A 23636-nucleotide genomic window follows, 5' to 3' on the forward strand; every position below is an offset into this window, starting at 1 on the left:
ATAAATCATAAATTAACTATCCAGTTCAGATATAATCCAATTTGAGCATCATGAATGAAAATGTTTACTTAAAAACACAAACCAAATAAAAACTGAAAGAAAAATAAAACACAGCAAATGTATTCAAAGAAGCCTTCAACATAATAACATGAAAATAACATTCACGGTCATTGAAATCAATTCTCCCAATTTTCTTGTATTAACATCATCTATCAAAACCAACCATTTGATTATATACTGAAGTAACCATCCAATTAAATAAGCCCAAGATCTATGATAAAGACCAACCATCAAATCACATAATAAAGCATAATGTTTAGAAAGGATAAAATGCCAAAAGACACAATTAAGGTTACGTTTCTCTTCTGAGCACGAGATTCATTGATGGCCCTAAGATGTTTTCTAATAGCTTGGAAAAAAGATGAAAGATACAAGAGTTAACCTGAATCTAAAAAGACTTCAAATGAAAGAATGAATACAAAAAATAGAAAATGGACATTGTGCTGTAAATTCAGAGAAACCAAAATAAATAGAGTGAAAATGAATATCTAATGAACACTAGAGGAAATGGATTCACCTCCTTGCAATTAAGGACAACTGTCTTGTTAAAACTTTGAACCTGGGATAGTGAGATTTCTCTAGCTTCCTGAGGCACACACAAAAAATAGTGAAAAATAATAAATAAAAACATAATCAAATTTGGTATGAACAAAACAGCAGAACATAATTATGCACCTCAAGCCCCTCAACCGTTTCTTTATATCCAGATAGCAGATATCCCCTTGTTAGAGTCTCTTCAGGGCAATTTGGCGTCTGGGGGTGAAAATCTGGTGGTCCAAGCCTGAGAAGAAAATTATTTAATTTTAATTACACAACAATAATAAAAGCTTTCAGGTAATGCTTTGGGTAAATAAACAAAAGCAATATAGAAAGAATTGGAAAATGTTGTACATGCAAAATTGAAACTAAGAAAAACTTGCAAAACTAACCATCCAATACCCTACTAAAGCGACCATCCAAATGGCTTATGAAAATTATTAATGTACTAAGTGGAGCAACACAGCTGTCAATTACAACCACACCAATCATCAATGTAAACTATCTTCACATAATGCATCAACTTGGCAGTCCCAGAAAGTAATTTTTTCATCTAGAAAAAGTGATAAACCACTCTTTTTTGGTTTATCTTGTGCTCATTTGAGTGGTTTTTATCAAGTCCTTACCCACTTATTCATATGATTTGCATGATTTTATAATTCCTTCCTAGTGTTATTTTATGGTTGAAATCTTGCTTCCTAGAGTCTTTAATTTGTGTATTTTAATTCCCCTTTATACCATTCGATGTTGTGATATGTGTGTTCAGTGTTTCAGGCATTATAGGACAGGAATGGCTTAGAGGATGGAGAGGAAGCTTGCAAAAATAGAAGGAGCAAAAGAAATAAAGGAGACAACCAGCGAGCATCGACGCGCACGCAGGGCTTACGCGTGCGCGCAATCTGGAGATTTTACAGTGACGCGCGTGCGTACCTGACGCGTACGCGTGGAATGAAGTTTTGCAAGATGACGCGCGCGTGCTCGACGCGTACGCGTGAAACACGAAGATGACTAGTGACGCGTGCGCGTGACTAACGCGTACGCGTGAAATGCGTAATCTGCAGAAATAACAGAAAACGCTGGGGGCGATTTCGGGCCGAGTTTTGACCCAGTTTTTGGACCAGAACACGCGTACGCGTGAAATGCGTAATCTGCAGAAATAACAGAAAACGCTGGGGGCGATTTCGGGCCGAGTTTTGACCCAGTTTTTGGACCAGAAACACAGACTAGAGCTACGGAATAAGCAGAGACTCAAAACAGATTCTCATTAGCGTAGTTTTAGTTTTTAGATCTGAATCTAGAGAGAAATTTGCTCTTCCTCCAGGTTTTCTTTTACATTCTCATATTCTTAGTTTTATGCTTTTGCTTTGGATATTGAAGAGTCATCATCTCCGTTGAAGATACTACTCTAGTTTGTTTTCTTACTCCTTTATTATTCCATATTCTTAATTCTTGTTTAGAGTTACAATTGGATTACTTTTATAATTTATTAATGCAAAGGATTACTTTTACTTTTAATTAAATTGTAGTTATTGTCTATCATGTCTTCCTTTTATTCCCTATTTAATTCTATGCAATTAATTTTCATGTCAATGGAGTAGATTCCCAACTTGACATGGGTGTTGATTAAGAGGAGACACTTGAGTTGGAATGCTTAAGTGATTAGTTAAATTGGAAGTTGTTGTCTAATTCTCTATTTACTAACGCTAGACCTTCCCAAGGGAGAGGACTAGGATTTTCGAATAAGAGTTAGCTTAATCACTTGACTTTCCTTTATTTAGTAAGGGTTAACTAAGTGAAAATAACAACCTCTTTATACTACACTTGAGAGAATTCCAACAATGATAGAACTTCCAATTAATCATTCCCCCAGTCAAGGCTTTTTAATTAGAATATATAATTCTCTTTTAATTTAAAATTATTTATTTTCTATCATTCAACTCTCAAATCTCTCGGAAAACTCCTGATTAATAAGATAGCACCCTTTTTTGTCAACTCGTTGGGAGACGACCTGGGATTCATACTCCCAGTACTTTTATTCTAAATTTGTGACAACCTTTCTAAATTGATGAGCGGATTTTAGCTAGATAAGAACTGTACTCACAACGCTATTTCTATATTGAATTCTTAATTGGCTGACTTACGTTACGCATCAATTTTTGGCGCCGTTGCCGGGGAGTTGTAATTGTGTGCTAAATTATTAATTAGTGTACATATTTTTAATTTTTGCATATTTTATTTTATTTTATTACCATGAACTGTATGTTTCTTTCATTGAATGACGTGTTCACTGCCTGATCTAAGCTTAGCCGCATTTGATACTGAAATTGAAAGAACTCTTTCACGTATTAGGCGAGCTCGGCGTAGGCTAGCCTCTGAGGGTGGTGAAGTGATTGTTATCGATTCACCAGTCTCATCTGAGGGCGAATCTGAACCGCCATCTGAGGAAGAAACAAGCTCCTCTACTACTGATTCAGTTGATTCACGTGCAGATAGTATGGCAGCACCTAGGAGGATTACTCTCCAGGAAGACGGAGCCCCAGACTTTACTCTGCAACCGTATCAAGTGCGTCACCCAAATCTGGCTGCATATTTTGAACTGAAGACCGCACTAATCAACTTGATGCCCAAGTTTTAGGGATTACCTGCTCAGGAGCCTATCAAGCACCTAAGGGATTTCCAGATAGCCTGTTCTACTGTTAGGCGTCATGGTGCAGATGAAACTTCTATTTTGCTAACTGCCTTCCCGTTTTCTCTTGAGGAAAAGGCGAGGGAGTGGTACTACACTCAACCTGAAGCGACCGTTACTAACTGGGATACGCTCAGGAGAGAATTCCTGGAAAAATAATTTCCAGTTGAAGTTACAGATAGACTGAGGAAAGAGATCTCTTGCATTATTCAAGGTGAATCAGAGACTCTTTATGAGTACTGGGAGCGCTTCAAGAATCTTCTAGACGCATGCCCCCATCACATGATTGACAAGTTAGTGTTGATCAGCTACTTCACTTAAGGCGTGAAGCCTCGGGATAAGACTATATTAGATGGTGCAAGTAATGGTTCCCTGAAAAAGTACAAGACCGCAGATGAAGCGTGGCAACTGATCAGTGACCTAGCTGAGTCCACTCGGAATCACAGGCACAGGAACAGTCACTCAAAGGCTATTGTCGAGGTTTCTTCTTGCATTGAGACTTCTGCTTTTACACAGAGTATATGTGAGATGACTAACCTACTGAAGCAAATACAGCTAAATCAACAACAACCTCAGCCTCCCTCACCACAACAAAGTCAACAGTTAGTCCCTCAGAGAGTATGCGGAATATGTGCTGATTATAGTCATTACACTGATGAGTGTCCGCAGCTCCAACAAGAGGACAACACCGTAGCAGCCACTCATAATTTCTATGACCGCCCAAATCAAGGGTACAATAAGCAAGGCGGCAATTACAACCAAGGTGGCAACTACAACCAAGGTTGGCAAAACAACTCCAACCAGGGATGGAGGGATAATTCCAACCAAGGTTGGAGGGACAACTACAACAGAGGAGGCAGAGACAACAATAGAAATCAGAGGTGGAATAACAACAACAGACAGCAGAACCAAAACCAGCCATACAGAGCACCTCACTTAAGGCAGTCCCAAGCACCTCAGAACAACCAACAGCAGGCCCCTCATATCACTTACCCTTCTTCTTCTTCTCATGATGAAATGCTTCAGTCTATTGAGCAAAGACAAAAGGCCATAGAGAACACACTTAGCTCCACCTTAAACGGCCTGACCTCAGCTATACAAGCTCTTGCCTCACAGATTGGATCAATGAATAGTTCCAATAATCAACCTTCAAGCTCCAATGGAATTCCTTCTCAACCCTTACCCAACCCCAAGGGTAGTGTCAATGCCATCACCTTGAGGTCCGGAACCACACTACAAGAGAGGAATCAGGAGGAGCCAAGCCCACAAGAACACGCCCCAGTTGAAGACATAGTTGAAGTGGAAGATGCTGAAGAGGAAGAGGAAGTACAGGACATGGTAGAAGAAGAAGCACAGCCAAGGAATGGAGCACCAAAGGATGCAGAAGCTGTAAATGGCGCCATTCCTGTTCCATTTCCACACCTTGCATGGAAGTCCAGAAAGCATATGGAACTTGATCCCAAAATGGTAGAAATTTTCAAAAAGGTTGAGGTAACTGTTCCCCTTTTTGATGTTATTCAACAAGTACCTAAATATGCAAAGTTTCTAAAAGATTTATGCATACACAAAGATAAAATTAATGAATTAGAAACTATTCCTTTAGGTAGTTCTATATCTGCTTTAATGGGAGGTATACCTGAAAAATGTAGTGATCCAGGTCCATGCATAGTTAACTGTACCATTGAGGGTGTAATATTTTCTGACTGCATGTGTGATTTAGGAGCGTGCGTGAGTATTATGTCATTGTCTATATATGATGCTTTGAGGCTCCCTCCCTTAAAAAGGTCGGCAGCTCGTTTTGTTTTAGCAGATAAAAGCATCATCACAGTGGTTGAAATTGCTGAAGACGTACTGGTAAGCATTAAGGGGCTCACATTTTTCATTGACTTCTATATTTTGGAAATGCCCCCTAATGACTCAGGAAGACCATCATCAATCCTGCTTGGAAGGCCATTCCTGAAGACTTCGAAGTTCAAGCTGGATGCCTTCTCAGGAACTTACTCCTTTGAGATAGATGGCAGAGCAGTGAGTTTCAGTTTAAATGAAGCTATGAAGCACCCTCCGAAAGATCATTCTATCTTTCAGTGCGACATTATTGATGAAACTGTAGCTGTAGTTCACCAAGAAGAAGTAGAAGAGAGGCACATGGAGCAAGGCCCAAGTGTGGGGACACCCTTTGAGCACAATGAGGACACTTTGCCATTATCACTAACTCCAGATGATCCAGAGCCCAGCCATGAGCATACATTGGAATTAAAGCCCCTTCCACCCCACCTCAAGTATGCTTACCTTGAGGATAATTAGAAGCTCCCAGTTATCATTGCAAGGGAACTCACTTCCCAACAAGAGGAGCAGCTGCTCAGTGTGCTGAGAAGACACAAGAAAGCAATTGGGTGGAGCTTGGTGGATATAGTAGGCATCAGCCTTCAAGTTTGTGAGCACAGAATATTCTTAGAAGAGGGAGCAAGACCTGTCTGTCAACCCCAAAGAAGATTGAATCCCACCATCTTAGAAGTTGTCAAGAAAGAAGTGACCAGGCTACTTGAAGCAGACATCATCTACCCCATCTCAGACAGTGAATGGGTCAGCCCAGTACAAGTAGTGCCCAAGAAGTCTAGAGTCACAATAGTAAAGAATGAGCATGGAGAGCTCCTGACAACTAGAGTGCAGAATTCATGGAGAGTTTGCATTGATTACAGGCGTCTCAACCAAGCTACTCGTAAGGATCATTACCCCTTACCATTTATTGATCAGATGCTTGATCGCCTGTCAGGTAAATCCCATTACTGCTTTTTAGCTGGTTATACAGGCTATTTTCAAATTCATATAGCTCCTGAAGATCAGGAAAAGACTACTTTTACATGTCCCTTTGGAACGTATGCATATAAGAGGATGCCTTTTGGCTTATGTAATGCACCGGCTACTTTCCAAAGATGCATGATGAGTATCTTTTCAGATCTTATTGAGAGCTGTATGGAAGTTTTTATGGATGATTTTAGCGTATATGGTGATTCGTTTAGCCTTTGCTTGGATAGTTTAGCTAGAGTATTAGACAGATGTGTTAGTTCAAACCTTGTTTTAAATTTTGAAAAATGTCATTTTATGGTGAAACAAGGTATTGTACTAGGACATGTTGTCTCTAATACTGGTATTTCTGTAGATCCAGCAAAAGTAGATGTCATTTCTAGCTTGCCTTACCCCTCCTCCGTGAGGGAAGTCCGTTCGTTCCTTGGCCATGTAGGTTTCTACAGGAGATTTATTAAGGACTTCAGTAAGGTAGCATTGCCTTTATCCAGACTGTTGCAGAAAGATGTTGAGTTTGAGTTTAGTGAGGATTGCATGCAAGCATTTGATAAGCTGAAAATCGCCTTGACTCAAGCTCCAATTGTGAGAGGACCAGACTGGAGCCAGCCTTTCGAGATTATGTGTGATGCTTCCAACCATGCAGTAGGAGCGGCGCTAGCTCAGTGCAAAGGTAAGGATCCTTTCGTCATTGCTTATGCTTCTAAGACCTTAGACGCTGCTCAGTCTAATTACACTACCACTAAAAAAGAGCTTCTAGCTATTGTTTTTGCTCTAGATAAATTCCGAGCCTATTTACTTGGTACTAAGGTGGTAGTGTACTCGAACCATGCAGTTCTAAAATATTTATTAGCTAAAAAAGAGTCCAAACCAAGGTTGATACGTTGGATACTGTTGCTGCAAGAATTTGATTTAGAAATTAAGGATAGGAGTAGTAACCAGAATTTAGTGGCAGAACACTTGAGTCACCTTGAACACATTAAGACTAACCTACTCCCATCAATGATGCTTTTCCATTTGATAGCTTGCACGCAGTATCTGAAGTAGTTCCTTGGTATGTACCTGTAGCTAATTATCTAGTTAGCCATACTTTCCCTCCTAATTTTACTAAGCATCAAAGAGACAAGCTGAAAAGTGAGTCCAAATATTATATATGGGATGATCCATATTTATGGAGGTATGGTGCTGACCAGGTAATTAGAAGGTGTGTGCCTCAATCAAAATTCCACTCCATTTTAGAGGCCTGCCACTCTTCTAAGAGTGAAGGACATTTTGGCTCTCAAAGAACAGCTAGAAAAATCTTAGACTGTGGATTCTGGTGGCCCACTCTTTTTAAGGATGCTGCTACCTTTTGCAAATTCTGTCCCCCATGCCAAAGGTTTGGGAATATATCCAAGAGGGATGAGATGCCCCAACAGATTATGCTTTTCTGTTAAATTTTTTATGTTTGGGGTATTGACTTCATGGGTCCATTTCCAAACTCTAGTGGTTACCTTTATATACTGTTAGCTATAGATTATGTTTCTAAATGGGTGGAAGTAGTTCCTACCCGCACTTATGATGCTAACACTGTTGTTTTCTTTGTTAGAAATCATATTATCTGTCACTTTGGATCACCACGAGTAATCGTGAGTGATCAAGGCACCCACTTTTGTAACAGGAGACTAGTAGGACTACTGAAGAAACATGGGATAGTTCACAAAGTAGCAACAGCATACCATCCCCAGACCAATGGACAAGCAGAGGTGTCTAACAGAGAGATAAAACGCATTCTGGAGAAGATAGTCAAGCCTCATAGGAAGGACTGGAGTACCAGACTTGTTGATGCACTCTGGGCGTATCGGACAGCGTATAAGACACCCATTGGGATGAGTTCCTTCCGCTTAGTGTACGGAAAGGCTTGCCACCTTCCAGTAGAAGTGGAACACAAGGCTTTCTGGGCTGTGCGGGAGTGCAACATGGGATTCGAGCAAGATGGTGTTGAAAGGAAGCTACAACTGGCAGAACTGGAAACTCTTCGACTTAAAGCTTATGATAACTCCAGATTATACAAAGAAAAAGTGAAGGCCGTGCATGACAAGCATATCAAAAGAAGAGAGTTCAAACCGGGAGATCTAGTTCTCCTTTACAACTTCAGGCTGAGACTCATGCCAGGCAAGCTGAGATCCAGATGGGAAGGTCCCTACAGAATGGAGAAGGTAGAGCCATATGGAGTCTTCCACATACGTCATCCTTCAAGTTCCAATTGCATCAAGGTTAATGGACATCGCTTAAAGATTTATCATGGTGAGAGGATGAAGGAACACAAAGAGCTAGAGCTCTTCCTATTGGAAGATCCACCAACAGAAGCAGAATGAGCCTGAAGACCGTCGAACTTAAAGACGTAAAAGCAAAGTGCTAGGTGGGAGACAACCTACCATGGTATGATCATTCCGTTTTAGTCTTAGTTTTATTTTATTTTATTCTACTTTATTTTTCTTAGTGACTCTTCTTATAATCTCTGCATATAGTCTGCATTTGCATCTGCATTCTGCATAAAAAAAAAAGAGAGCACACGATGCACAAGCGTCATTGACGCGTACGCGTCATGTGTGCATGCGAAGCAAAGAAGAATGAAACAGAGAGTTGCGCGGGAGCATGGCTGGAGGCGTGCTTTAGGCACAAACACGCCCACGCGTACGCGTCGCTTGCAAAATCAGCCCTCCACGCGTGCGCGTCACCCGCGCGTACGCGTGGCCGTGAAAATCAACGTAAATGAGTGTATGGCCAAAGAGTTATGATGGTGTGGGGCTGGAATTGTGCTGGAAGCACAAACCCCATCACACGTATGCGTCCCTGACACGTACGCATCATTTTTCCAATTCAGGCCATTCACGCGTGTGTGTCCCTGACACGCACGCGTCGCCCTAAATTTTTGCAATATGCGTATTGAAACAGAGAGTTGTGCGTGTGCGAGGCTGCCTCCGCGCCAATAGCACAATTCATGTCATGCGTACGCGTCCCCCACGTGTACGCGTCACTTGAAAATAGCGCAACCCGCGTGAACGCGTGATACACGCGTACGCGTCGCAAGCGACGCACAGCTAATCCACCTCAGCGCCTGATTTCAAATCTCCCACCCCTCAATCCTAATTATCTTTCTATTATCATTCTTTCTTCTTTATTCTTTCTTACTTTCTACTACTTTCTCCCTCCTTCTTCATCTTTTTCATCAAGGTTCTTTTCTTCTTCCCTTTTTACTTTTCCATTATTACTTTTATTTATATTCCCTTCTTTTTTTTTCTTTTTTTTTCATTATCTATGTTTTCTTTGTCTTTCTTTTTCTTTTTACATCCTTTTAATTGGTGTTAGAAATTTAATTGGGTAATTGTTTTCTTCCATAATTGCTTGTGGATTATTAAGGCATTGTTTGACAATTATTACTAATTATTTTTGGGTTGTTTGCATGTTCAAATTTAATACTTTCAATAACATATTTACCATGCATACTAAGTGTTTGTGAAAAAGCCCGTATGACATTGTGCATTTTTAATTACTCTATCCTTCTACTCTAATGCCTGTTTTTCACAAAACCCCTTAAATATTTTATTAATTAAATATAATTATCAATACAAATGTGATGGTCAGTTTGTTACGAGTGATAATACATTTTGGCTATTGATGCTTGATCTATGCTACTCATGCCTTTGCCGGCATTCCAATAAACATCTTGCATCTACTTGCCATAACATGCACTTGCTATATTTCCATTGATGAACTTATCACATGTAGTTGCGACCATGTGTTAACGACATCCTTCTTTACCATGCAGTGCTTATCACTTGTACTGTCCTCCTCCTTGCTTTAACCCTTGGCTTTACATGTTACTTTCCTTTTCCCTTTTCAGGATGGCCACCAAGAAGGGTAAAGAGAAAGCTACTCCTAAACTACCGGCAAGGAAAGGAACAAAAAAAATACTAGCTGCGGAACCATCTTCAACATCAGTAAAGCCCTCAACAAAGCGAGTCAAGAGGATCATCAAGGTCGATGAAAAAGAGAAAGCCTTTCCAGCAAAGGACACTGCGCGGTTCACTAACCGCTACTGTGAGCAGATGTTCCCCATCCTGGCTGAGCGGAACTATAACAATGAGCACCTACTCATCCTCCCGACCCACATTGTTGAGTATGTTGAGCCCCGCATTGAGCGAAGATAATGGAGATTCTTACGGAGACAGCCACGGCAGGTTAATATCTCATGGGTAGTTGAATTCTACTCAAATTTTCACATGCCAACCCTGCAGTCTGTCTATGTCCGTCAGAAGCAAATCCCGATAATTGAAGAAGCTATTCAACGAGCTTTAGATCTTCCCCCTGATCTAGAAGGATTGGACGCATTCCAAGAAGCCTCCTTCAAACTCCAGACATACCAATTTGACTGGGATGCCGTTCTCAGAGTGATAGCACAACCTGGCAGCAGATGGATCTACGGTTACCATCGATCCCGACCTAAAGGAATATTGGCTTCAGCACTCACCTTAGAGGCTCGAGTGTGGGCACAGATTATGTCCCACTACGTCTTTCCAAGCATTCACGAGTCCTCCTTCACTGCAGATATGGCTGTTCTTCTCTGGTGTGTCCTTACAGACCAGCCTCTCAACCTACCAAGACACCTCCGGGACGCCATGGGACACGTACAGATCACGGGCAACCTACCCTTTCCCGCCTTGGTGTCAGATCTAGTCTCGGCTGCTGGAGTCTCCTACAGAGCTGGGGACACTAAGACCATACTTCCGCGGGATGATCAGATTATCCCCAATGGGAAGTACATCAGACCTCCAGCAGCCACTATCAACCGGACCGCAGACTCGGCCGGAGATACTCCTTCTCCTTCCACACCACAAGCACCTTCAACAAATCAACTGCTCCTTCAGATACTTCAGAGGTTGGACCGGCTTGACCGGCAGGCAAAGCGAATGGAGCGTCGTAACAAGCGCCAATTTACATTCCTCAAGGAGCTCATTGTTGGCAACCACCCACCTGAAGAAGAACCAGACAATCCGAACTCTACTTCATCCACCAGCACAGGAAGCCATATCAATCCCGAATGTGGAGATGCTGTTACCAGCCCTTCTTTGTTCTTGACTGATGGCACCGAGGACGGTGCCAAGCTTTAAGTGTGGGGAGGTCGGTCAGTACCTGACTTTCGGAGGTAAATTTTTCTTCTTAACACCAACATTTTAGTTTTTCTTTTGTAAATAGAATAGATTGCATGATAATAATTGTTTGCATGTATGTTTGCTTGGTTAAAGTAATAAAATTCTTTTCAAGACTTTATTTTATGATGTTTCACTAATTTAAATTAAAAACTTTTTTTAAATAAACTTGTTTGAATACTGTAAATTGGAACATAAATGATAGCTAAGAACACACAACCCAGGGAGATTTTTGAGCCTAATTGTATGGTTACATTGTTTAACCATAATATTTTTCCTGTGTGTTTTCTTCTCTATGATTGTAATTTTTATTTTGTTCCATCCTATATGTCCAATGTTTAATGTGTTATATGCATGCATATGATTGAGGCCATTATTCTATTAGCTCACCTATCCCAAATAGCCTACCCTTTCAATTACCCTTGTTAGCCACTTTGAGCCTTTTAATCCCCATTTGTTCTATATTTTACCACATTACTAGCATTAAGTAGAAAAATAAATTAAATACCCCAATTGAATCTTTGGTTAGCTTAAGATAGTATGTTAACTAAGTGTGGGAAAACTGTGGGAACTTGAGTTAATGAAAGTGTACAATGTTTAAGTAATAAAATATTGGAAATTTGGGTACCTACTCATGTGAGACCAGAAAAATTAAAAATCCATATGCATTGATAAATTATGTTTATTTTTAATTAAAAAAACCAAAAATTATTCAATAAATAAATAAATAAGGGGACAAAATTACCCCAATATTAAGTTAATAAAAAATTAATACATATGTGATAAAAATTAAAAGAAAGGTTGATGCATGAGTGTGAGATGCAAAAATGAGAATTTTGGGTAGCTAGGCATGAATTTAAAAGTATATAGAGTGTGTGTATAGGTGAGAGCTTAGGTTAGTCAAGGATTCAATTTATAGCTCACTTAGCCATATATATACCCTCACCTTTACCTTAGCCCCATTACAACCTTGAAAAGACCTCATGATGTTTGCATTGGTACACTAAATATTTGTTGATTAGTTAGGTGAAGAACAAAGTTTAGAAAGTATTATTAGAGAAGACTAGAGTGATTATCCTATACACTTGAGTGACTAGAGTGCACATACACTACCAGTGAGGGTTCAATACTTGATTCTATGTTCCCTGCTTTCATGAGCTGTCTTCTTACAAGTTTACTTGTCTTTACTGTATAATTTAAATTAGTGATATCTTATTTATGTTTGTCTTGAGGAACTTATTTACTTTTAACCAAGTAGACAGAATCATCTTAGCATATAGTTGCATTCATACATAGGTTGCATTTCATGAGTCTTACTTTTCCCTACTCATTTATTTTATCTCCTTGAGCTAAGCATGAGGACATGCTAATGTTTAAGTGTGGGGAGTTTGATAAACCACTATTTTATGGTTTATCTTGTGCTCATTTGAGTGGTTTTTATCAAGTCCTTACCCACTTATTCATATGATTTGCATGATTTTACAATTCCTTCCTAGTGTTATTCTATGGTTGAAATCTTGCTTCCTAGAGTCTTTAATTTGTGTATTTTAATTCCCATGTATACCATTCGATGCCGTGATCTGTGTGTTCAGTGTTTCAAGCATTATAGGGCAGGAATGACTTAGAGGATGGAGAGGAAGCTTGCAAAAATGGAAGGGGCAAAAGAAATAAAGGAGACAACCAGCGAGCATCGACGCGCACGCATGGCTCACACGTGCGCGCAATCTGGAGATTTTACAGCGACGCGCGTGCGTACCTGACGCGTACGCGTGGAATGAAGTTTTGCAAGATGACGCGTGCGTATACTCGACGTGTAAGCGTGAAACGCGAAGATGACCAGTGACGCGTGCGCGTGACTGACACGTACGCATGACATGCGTGATCTACAGAAATAACAGAAAATGCTGGGGGCGATTTCGGGCCGAGTTTTGACCCAGTTTTCGGCCCAGAAACACAGACTAGAGCCAGGGAATGAGTAGAGACTCAAAACATATTCTCATTAGCATAGTTTTAGTTTTTAGATCTGGATCTAGAGAGAAATTTACTCTTCCTCTAGGTTTTCTTTTACATTCTCATATTCTTAGTTTTATGCTTTTGCTTTGGATATTGAAGAGTCATCATCTCCGTTGAAGATACTACTCTAGGTTGTTTTCTTACTCCTTTATTATTCCATATTTTTAATTCTTGTTTAGAGTTACAATTGGATTAATTTTAGAATTTATTAATGCAAAAGATTACTTTTACTTTTAATTAAATTATAGTTATTGTCTATCATATCTTCCTTTTATTCCCTATTTAATTCTATGCAATTAATTTTCATGTCAATGGAGTAGATTCCCAACTTGACATGGGGGTTGATTAAGAGGAGACACTTGAGTTGGAATGCTCAAGTGATTAGTTAAATTGGAAGTTGTTGGCTAATTCTCTATTTACTAACGCTAGACCTTCCCAAGGGAGAGGACTAGGATTTGCGAATAAGAGTTAGCTTAATCACTTGACTTTCCTTTATTTAGTAAGGGTTAACTAAGTGAAAATAACATCCTCTTTATACTACACTTGAGAGAATTCCAACAATGATGGAACTTCCAATTAATCATTCCCCTAGTCAAGGCTTTTTAATTAGAATATATAATTCTCTTTTAATTTACAATTATTTATTTTCTATCATTCAACTCTCAAATCTCTCGGAAAGCTCCTGATTAATAAGATAGCACCCTTTTTTGTCAACTCGTTGGGAGACGACCTGGGATTCAGACTCCCAGTACTTTTATTCTAAATTTGTGACAACCTTTCTAAATTGATGAGCGGATTTTAACTGGTTAAGAACTGTACTCACAACGCTATTTCTATATTGAATTCTTAATTGGTTGACTTACACTACGCATCAAAAAGCCATGCGAATAAATAAATCATAAATTAGCTATCTAGTTCATATCATAATCCGATTTTAGCATCTTGAATGAATTTGTTTACTTAACAAACACAAACCAAATAAAAACTGAAAGAAAAATAAAACACATCAAATGTATTCAAAGAAGCATTCAACATAATAACATCAAACTAGCATTCACGATCATTGAAATCAATGCTCCAAATTTTTCTGTATTAACATCATCTATGAAAATCAACCATTCGACTACATACTGAAGTAACCATCCAAGTAAATAAGCTCAAAACATTGATAAATAACAACCATCCAACACCCTACTAAAGTAACCCTCCAATAAGTATCAACCAAACATCAACAATGGCTAGCTAGTTTATGTCACATTGCATGCAAAGGTCTGCACGGGGAGGGAAAAAAATTTAAAATTTTTCTGCTATATAAACAAGATTACCAAAATTTTTCGACCATTCCCGCGCTAAAGTTAAATCAATTGCAACAATCTCAACCAACATCATATTCCACATGCTCCAGGATACTAAAATTGCACCTAATGCTTTCTCACCATGTAGAATCAATCATATCAGCAGCAAAATCTGTCTATAGTACAACATGCAACAGTGATGATGAATCGTAAAATGAACAACTCAACCCACTTACCGTGGATGGTTAGCATAGTTCTGGTTATGATGTTCGTGATGGTCCCGGTGAATGGTCCACAATCAGGCGGCAAAATTTCCAGGCTCGGATCCTCCGCTGTGACCAGTGCGACAGGAATGTTGGAGACCATGGTGTCCGAGCAAGGAGAATAGGCATTGCTGCTCGGTTCGGCGGTGACGGCTCAATGGGCTCCAGTTCAGGTCGGAGGCGTTGCGCGCGGAGGCTGGGCTGCAGTGACGGTAGGATGTGCAACCGCAACAGGGCGAAGGACTTGAGGCCAGCGAGGAAGGATGTTCACAAAGAAGGGACGCCGTCCAGGGTTGCAGGTTTCGGCGCACACGGCTGGGCGGCTGACGGAGGAAAAATGTCGGTAAAGATTTTCACAAAAATGTCGCGTTGCAAGTATAGTTCTAAACCGACAATTAAACCTCAATCAATATTTAAATTGTTTGTCACTTAAGCAAACCTAATATAATTAACCAAAGTATTCAAACCTCGGATCGTCTCTCAAGGAATTGCAAGGAAGTATAGTTTATTATTGGTTATAGAAAAGTATTTTTGGGGCCCAATATAATTAACCGAAGTATTCAAACCTCGGGTCGTCACTCAAGGAATTGCAGGTAAGTGTACTTTATTATTGGTTATAGAAAAGTATTTTTGGGGTTTTGTGATAAGAGACAAGTAATGTAAATAACAAGGAAATAAAATAACAACTAAGAAAAGTCCTAGCAAGGATTGAGAATTGGAATTTCTATCCTCATTATCATTATCAATTGTGATGGTAATTTCCTTTTGCTTTCACTTAGTTAACCTCTAACAATAAAAGAAAGTCAAGTGAGCAAAATCAACTTAAGTTCACAAGTCCTAATCAAATATTAGATTTAGTGAAGCCTAAGCCAACTAGCAATTTTCAATTACCAACCAACAAGAGACTTTGACAATTCAAGAGTCTCCAATTTACTCAATCTAAGCTAAGAACATAAAAATCTAAGTAAAATCCAACAAAGCATTTTATCAAACACTTGGAAGGCATAAAATCAAAACATGGAAAATTAACAAGGCATAGCAAAATCTAAGACTAACATTGCAAGAGGAAACAATAACAACAAAGTAAAGGACGCAATCATAAACATAAAAACCTAAATTGCATTAATATGGATTAAAGGAAACAGAAGAGTTCATAAACTAAATTGGCAACATAAAGAAATCAATGATAGAGTAGACAAACCAAAGTACTAGAACAAATAAAAGTAGAAGAAAACTAAATAAAAGCAAGGTAGAAATCTGAATTTGAGAAAAGCTAAACCTAAAAACCCTAAAACTTAGAGAGAGGAGAGAACCTCTCTCTCTAGAAAACTAAATCTAAAACCTAACTAATGTGAATGAAAGTGTGAATGATTCATCCCCCCTTCTGGCTCCACTCTGCAGCCTCTAATCTTCACTTTCGGGCTTGAAACTAGAACAAAAGCAGCCCGAACGCCCCCAGCGTCTTCTGTTTAATGCAGCACGTGACGCTCTGCCATGCGTACGTGTTGGCCACGCATACGCGTCGCTTGAACAAATTCCTGGTCATGCGTACGCGTCATCCATGCGTACGCGTCGCTTGCCTGCTGCACTGGTCACGCATACGCGTCGTCCATGGCATGCGTACGCGTCGCTGCCAGCTTCTCAAAACATTAATTTCTTGTGTTCCTTCTATTTTTGCATGCTTCCTTTCCTTCCTCTAAGCCATTCCTGCCCCCATAAACCTTGAAAACACTTAGCAAACATATCACGTCATCGAATGGTAATAAGAGAGGATTAAAATTAGCGAATTTAAGGCCAAAGAAGTACGTTTTCAATCATAGTACAAAATTAGAAAGGAAAATATAAAACATGCAAATTATATGAATAAGTGTGATAATAATGGATAAAATTCACTCAATTCAATACAAAATAAACCGTAAAATAGTGGTTTATCAATCTTTCCATACTTAAATATTATCATGTCTTCATGCTAAACTCAAGAGAAGCTATAAAGGAGTGAAGAGGAATGGTAGAATTTATGCAATGCAACCTATCTATATGAATGTAACTACATTCTAAATGCTTCTACCTACTTGGTTAAAAGTAAATCAAATTCTCCAAAATAAATATGAAGTGGATTCCACTAATTCAAATTATAAAATGAAGTACACATAGACTTGCAAAAGAAGATAGCTCATGAAAGCCGGGAACAAAGAATCGAGCATCGAACCCTCACTGGAAGTGTATACACTCTAATCACTTTAGTGTTTAAGGTTCGATTCTCTCAATTCTCTACTAACCTTGCTTTCTAAGGCTTGCTCTTCTTCTACCAATCAACAAAAATTTAATGCACAAATACACATATCAAGAGGTCTTTTAAGGGTTGTAATGGGGTTAGGGTCAATGTATGATTGTATTTGGTCAAGTGGACTAAAATCTGAATCCTTGATTAACCTAAACTCTCCACCTAACTTAGGACAATCCATGTAATCAAAATACAAAACTAACTATCCATTAACCATGTTTTCCACATATTCATGCATCCTAATTTTGAGTACAGTACATATGCATTGCTGTCACTATTTATTTTGGGGCATTTTGTCCCCTTTGTATTATTTTATTTTTTCTTTTCTTTTTTTTCTCTCTTTTGTTTTCTTTTATATTTTTTCTTTTGTTTTTCTCAATGCATATGATTAAGGTATTGAATGCATAAACATGTCCTCAACATTCTTTTCACATTTTCACAAAAAAGAAAGTCTAACATACTCAATTCCCAAACCAAATGTTTCGAAACCCAACTTCCCCACACTTAAATCATGAGCACTCTCACTAGTCTAAGCTGACCAAGGATTCAAATGAATGACATTATTATTTTCTGCTTAGAATTACTGATGAGCTAGAGTAAAGAACAAAAGGGGTGAAATAGGCTCAACATTGGTTTGCAAAGAATAATGAAAGGGATAAGGCCATATGGGTATGTGAGCTATAGTGAAACAAGGCCTCAATCACGCAAGTGCATGCATACATCAAATAATGAAAATATAGAATCAAGCAAGACAAAGATCACAATTTTAGAGAGAACAACACACACCAAAACAAAGTATTGGTTGGTAAAATGCAACCAATCAAATAGGTTCAAAATCTCACTGGTTTTGTGTGTTCGAGCTCTAAACCATGTTCCAAAATAAATTTCTTCAAGCAAGTTCAATAAAAATTTTGATTCAAATTAGTGAAATACTATAGAAACTTTCTTGAAAAATAAAATATTACTTCAACCAAGTGGTAGCTAAATGCAAGCAACGAACTGACCATACAATCTATCATGCAATGCAACAACTCAGTAACAAAGAAAACTAAACATTGGTGTTGAAAAAAAAAGTAACTAATCCACGAAAGTCGGTATCGACCTCTCCACACTTAAAGATTGCACCGTCCTCGGTGCATGCTAAGATGTGCAAGTGGACGGGTGACCACAACTAATGCGCTTCCTCCAAAGATTGTGCGGCGGGACTTGTTTGTCGCCCCGGCCCATTTAGAAGTTTTCCGTTTCCCTTCTTGGTGGCCATCCTGAAAGAAGAGAAAAAGGAAAAAGAAGAAGAATCCACAAACAAAGATATGCAAACAAATAAAATATAAGCAGATGGCATGGGAAAGAAATACCAAACAAGTCAAGAAGCACCCAAAACAACACAATAAATATGCAACAATTAAGTAAGAAAATTCAACACCAATGGAAAAATAGCAAATTTAGAAAAAGACATCAAAACAAGTACAAAATTAAAATGTAATGAATGAAAATATGCAAAGGCTATGAACAAAAGAGAAGAAAAGAGAATAAGGATGAGAAGTTAAAGAAATGAAGAAGAAGAAAGTAAGAAGGGAAGCAGAAAAGGAAGAAGAAAGGAAAGAGGAAAGAATAAGAAAGGAGAGAAGAAAGAGAAAGAATGGAAAACAGGACGCAACGCGACGCGTGCGCATAGGTCACGCGTACGCGTGAAAACAGAAACAGGCATTCGACGCGTAAGCGTCGTCCACGCGTACGCGTGGATGGCCCAAAATAAAAAGTGACGCGTGAGCGTCGGTCACGCGTACGCGTGACTACTCGTCATGCCAGACACACGACTCCAGCATTATACCAGCACAACTCTGTGTTCAATGTATCAAAGTGCGCCGAATTTGCATACCACGCGTACGCGTCACTGACGTACACACGTGGAGTGGCAAAATAGCTAGTGATGTGTACGCGTAGATCACGCTACACGTGGGGTGGGTAAAAAACGCAAATGACGCGTACGTGTCAGTGACGTGCACGCGTGGGGTTGGCAGTTGGCTATGCGCCTAGCACCCCGCCAGCGCGGTCCTGGCACAACTCTCTATCCAGGCTGCGCGCTCGCATCGTCCCAGCACCCTTTACGCTTGGTCCATTTTATGGGTTCCACGCGTGTGCGTCGGCCATGCGCACGCGTGGTATTAATTTTTTTTATTATTTTTTTTAGCAATGCCAAAAATTAATAAACAACTAAACAATAAATTAAACTAAATAAACATAACTAAAAATGAAAATATAACTTATTACTAATATAAACAAAAGGAAAATTAGAAAGAATTTACCATGGTGGGGTGTCTCCCACCTAGCACTTTTAGTTAAAGTCCTTAAGTTGGACATTTGGTGAGCTCCTTGTCATGATGGCTTGTGCTTGAACTCATCTTGAAACTTTCACCAACACTTGGACTTCCAATAAGCTCCAACATTCCCAAGTGAATTCACCAAGCCTTGATGAAGTTCTTCACAAGCTTTGAGCTCCCAAATTTGATCATGTTGTATGACGGGATCCCAAATCTTATTTTTACACCCGTCTTTAAGTTGATCATCATTGTTCCAACCGGGTGGCAAGTAATTCAAATTCTCACTAAGGCATCCCAACAACTTCCTAGACCCGATCAATTGAAAACTATACCAACCATTACACTTAGACCTTGAACTTCCAACCATAACAAACCTAGGATTGTGTTGCCAACCACTAACCATTCTCCTTTTACTCTTAAAACCACAGATAACTCTAAGCTGTCCATCCGTCTCAAGCAAACCGTATGCAAGCGAGAAATTAAAGCTTAAGGAGTAGAGATTTACCCACTTGAATGAAAGGACGAATGCTGATGGCTTTGGGAGAGGTGTCTCCAATGGCGGCCCTGCCAATGTATGCTTTACTCTCTTGGATTTTTCTTTGATGATCTCCACCACTTGACAAGCTTCTTCGACATCAACCTCTTCCTCAAGTTCAATGGGAGAGGATTCAATTGTGGATAGAAATTCATTAATTATTGAATCCATCTCATGATCAACCTCCTCAAAGTCTTCAACCATGATATGCCTTGGAGATTGTACACCCTTCTCAACATCAAATTCAAACGTCATGGAAGGAGACTCTATGACTTAAAATTCTCATTGGAGGTTCTACATCTCCTAAATCTTCAACCACTTCCTCTTCTTCAATAATTTCGGCATTCTCCACTTGCTCTAGTACAAAATCTAGCTTCTCCTTGATGACTTCCGCCTCTTGACAACTTTCTTCAAGGGTCTCTCCTACCTCCACCTTTCGGGCCTCCTCTTGCTTCTCTTGAAGTATGGATGCGTGAACCCGATCCATTAAGTCCCTAAGACGACCCCTTCTCTCTTGTTCCATATCAATAGCATAATTGGGATCATGTTGCTCTTGAATTGATGGATATGGGTGAAAAAGAAGTGCACTAGAGTTTGAGGATTGAGTATTGGGGGTAGAGGATGGATCATACGGGATATAAGAGCTTGGAGAGTAGAGGTGAGACCGGTAAGAGTAGAGGTAAATGTGGTTTGAAGCTCCTGTTGCCCTTGGCGAATAACACTAAAGGTATCATCTATGGGAGTTTGGGGTGGATAGGAGGGTTCATTTGTTGGAAGAAAGGGCTCATAATGGGAAAGTAGTTCATCTTGATACGGATATGGAGATGGTGTATATGGAGGGCATTGGGGTTGGAATTGTGGTAGTTCTAAGTATGGTGCATATGGCTCATAAGGTGGTTGGTATGGTGGATATGGGTTAGGGTCATGTGGAAGTGTGTTATTGTAGGGAACTTGTGATATGGTGGTTCAGAGCTATGTTAAGGAGGGGGTTCATAGGCATATGGTGGAGCTTGTTGGTAACTACAAGGGGGTCCACCATAACTATTGGATTGATATGCATCCTAGAATGGCTCTTGCTCATAGTATGTTGGTGGGGGTTGTTGCCAAGAAGGTTGTCCAAATCCTTGTGACTCTTCCCATCTTTGATTTTCCATCCTTGATGCATGTTCTCATTGTAGCTTCCATTCCCTACAACAAAATTTGAACCAAATTCATAGCCAAAGGGGTGAGAATTCATAGTAGCAAATAAAAATAAAGCTAATAAAAATAAGCAACAAAGTCCTAAAACTAACAAAAACTAACAAACAAGCAAAAGGTAAATATATACAATAACCAATAATAAGACACACGTTTGCAATTCCCCGGCAACGGCGCCAAAAACTTGACGGAGAAAAAATGTCGGTAAAGATTTTCACAAAAATTATCGCGTTGCAAGTATAGTTCTAAACCGACAACTAAACTTCAGTCAATGTTTAAATTGTTTGTCACGAATACAAACCCAATAAAATTAACCGAAGTATTCAAACCTCGGGTCATCTCCCAAGGAATTGTAGGGAAGTGTAGTTTATTATTGGTTATAGAAAAGTATTTTTGGGGTTTTGGAATAAGAGACAAGAAATGTAAACAACAAGGAAGTAAACTAACAATTAAGAAAAGTCCTAGCAAGGATTGATAATTGGAATTCCTATCCCCATTATCATAGTCACTTGTGATGGTAATTGCCTTTTGCTCTCACTTAGTTAACCTCTAACAATTGAAGGTAAGTCAAGTGAGCAATTCAACTTGAGTTCACAAGTCCTAATCAAAGACTAGAGTTAGTGAAGCTCAAGCCAACTAGCAACTTTCAATCACCAACCAACAAGAGACTTTGACAATTTAAGATCCTCCAATTTACTCAATCTAAGCTAAAAACATAAAAATCTAGCGTAAAATCCAACCAAGCATTTTATCAAATACTTGGAAGGCATAAAATAAAAACATGGAAAATTAACAAGGCATAGCAAAATCTAAGACTAACATTGCAAGAGGAAACAATAACAACAAAGTAAAGGACGCAATCATAAACATAAAAATATAAATTGCATTAATATGGATTAAAGGAAACAGAAGAGTTCATAAACTAAATTGACAACATAAAGGAATCAATGATAGAGTAAACAAACCAAAGTACTAGAACAAATAAAAGTAGAAGAAAACTAAATAAAAGCAAGGTAGATATCTAAATTTGAGAAAAGCTAAACCTAAAAATCCTAAAACCTAGAGAGAAGAGAGAACCTCTCTCTAGAAAACTACATCTAAAACCTAACTAATGTGAATGAGAGTGTGAATGATTCATCCCCCCCTTCTAGCTCCACTCTGCAGCCTCTAATCTTCACTTTCGGGCTTGAAACTGGGCCAAAAGCAGCCCAGAAATTGGCCCCAACGTCTTTTGTTTAATGCAACACATGACGCTTTGTCACGCATACGCGTCGCTTGAACAAATTCCTGGTCATGCGTACGCGTCATCCACGCGTACGCGTTGCTTGCCTGTTGCACTGGTCACGCATACGCGTCGTCCATGCGTACGCATCGCTGCCAACTTCTCAAAACATTAATTTCTTGTGTTCTTTCCATTTTTGCATGCTTCCTTTCCATCCTCTAAGTCATTCCTGCCCCCATAAACCCTGAAAACACTTAGCAAACATATCACGGTATCGAATGGTAATAAGAGAGGATTAAAATTAGCGAATTTAAGGCCAAAGAAGTACGTTTTCAATCATAGCACAAAATTAGAAAGAAAAATATAAAACATGCAAATTATATGAATAAGTGTGAGAATAATGGATAAAATTCGCTCAATTCAATACAAAATAAACCGTAAAATAGCGGTTTATCAGCAGCGTCCAGGGTCTGTGAAGCGAATGGGAGGGGTTTTGGGGGGGAGGCTAACCGTGAGAGCCAAAAGGGTTTGGGTTAATGGGAAAAAATTGGAAATAGGTGTAAATTGGTGGTAGGGTAAATTAAAACTGAACAGGCCAATAGAAATTAGAATAAATCAGAGTTAATTTACTCTTTTAATTTAAATTGGGCCAAATAAATAGTTCATTGTAGTCATTGTATATATATTTCAATGTCTCCCTAACATGACTAAAAAAACCCTCAAAAAATTTAAAAAAAATACCTAATTCTGATACTATATTAGAACTTAAGAAATGAAACTAAAAAAAATTTTGTATGTTAAAATTATGTTATAAATACAATATACAACGTGTATATATATAAACTTCTATCATAAATACCTACTAGTGAACTGCGTCACAACTCAATATTCTTTGATAAAAACAATGTTGCATCTATCTTCATAGACTAACTTAATACCATAAATTTATCTTGCGAGAGATTAAATTGGTGTAATACTTTTTGAGAAACTACTAAATTTATATACATGTTTAGTTATGTGGTATTTAGTCTTGAAAACAGGATAGGATATGATAGTTAAAACAAAATATAAAGAACGTACATAAAGTTAATATTTTTATATTTTGTTCAGTTGAATATAAGATAGAATAAATAATAAAACATTAAATTTATCTTATTTTTTCTTTCATAAAAAATAGAATAATAAAAAATATAATTATAAAAATTAATAATGATAACAAAAAAAATTTG

General features: G+C 38.7%; 1 long non-coding RNA gene across 1 annotated transcript; it reads right to left on the bottom strand.

Annotated features, from left to right (window-relative positions):
- LOC107637676 lies at positions 424-15160 on the bottom strand. The gene is made up of 3 exons (XR_002360835.1): positions 14822-15160; positions 751-841; positions 424-646 (listed from the first exon to the last, which is right to left on the bottom strand). It is a non-coding gene; the product is annotated as an uncharacterized LOC107637676 (long non-coding RNA).

The sequence above is a fragment of the Arachis ipaensis genome, chromosome B04 (genome assembly GCF_000816755.2).
Source record: "Arachis ipaensis cultivar K30076 chromosome B04, Araip1.1, whole genome shotgun sequence".
Classification (NCBI taxonomy): Eukaryota; Viridiplantae; Streptophyta; class Magnoliopsida; order Fabales; family Fabaceae; genus Arachis; species Arachis ipaensis.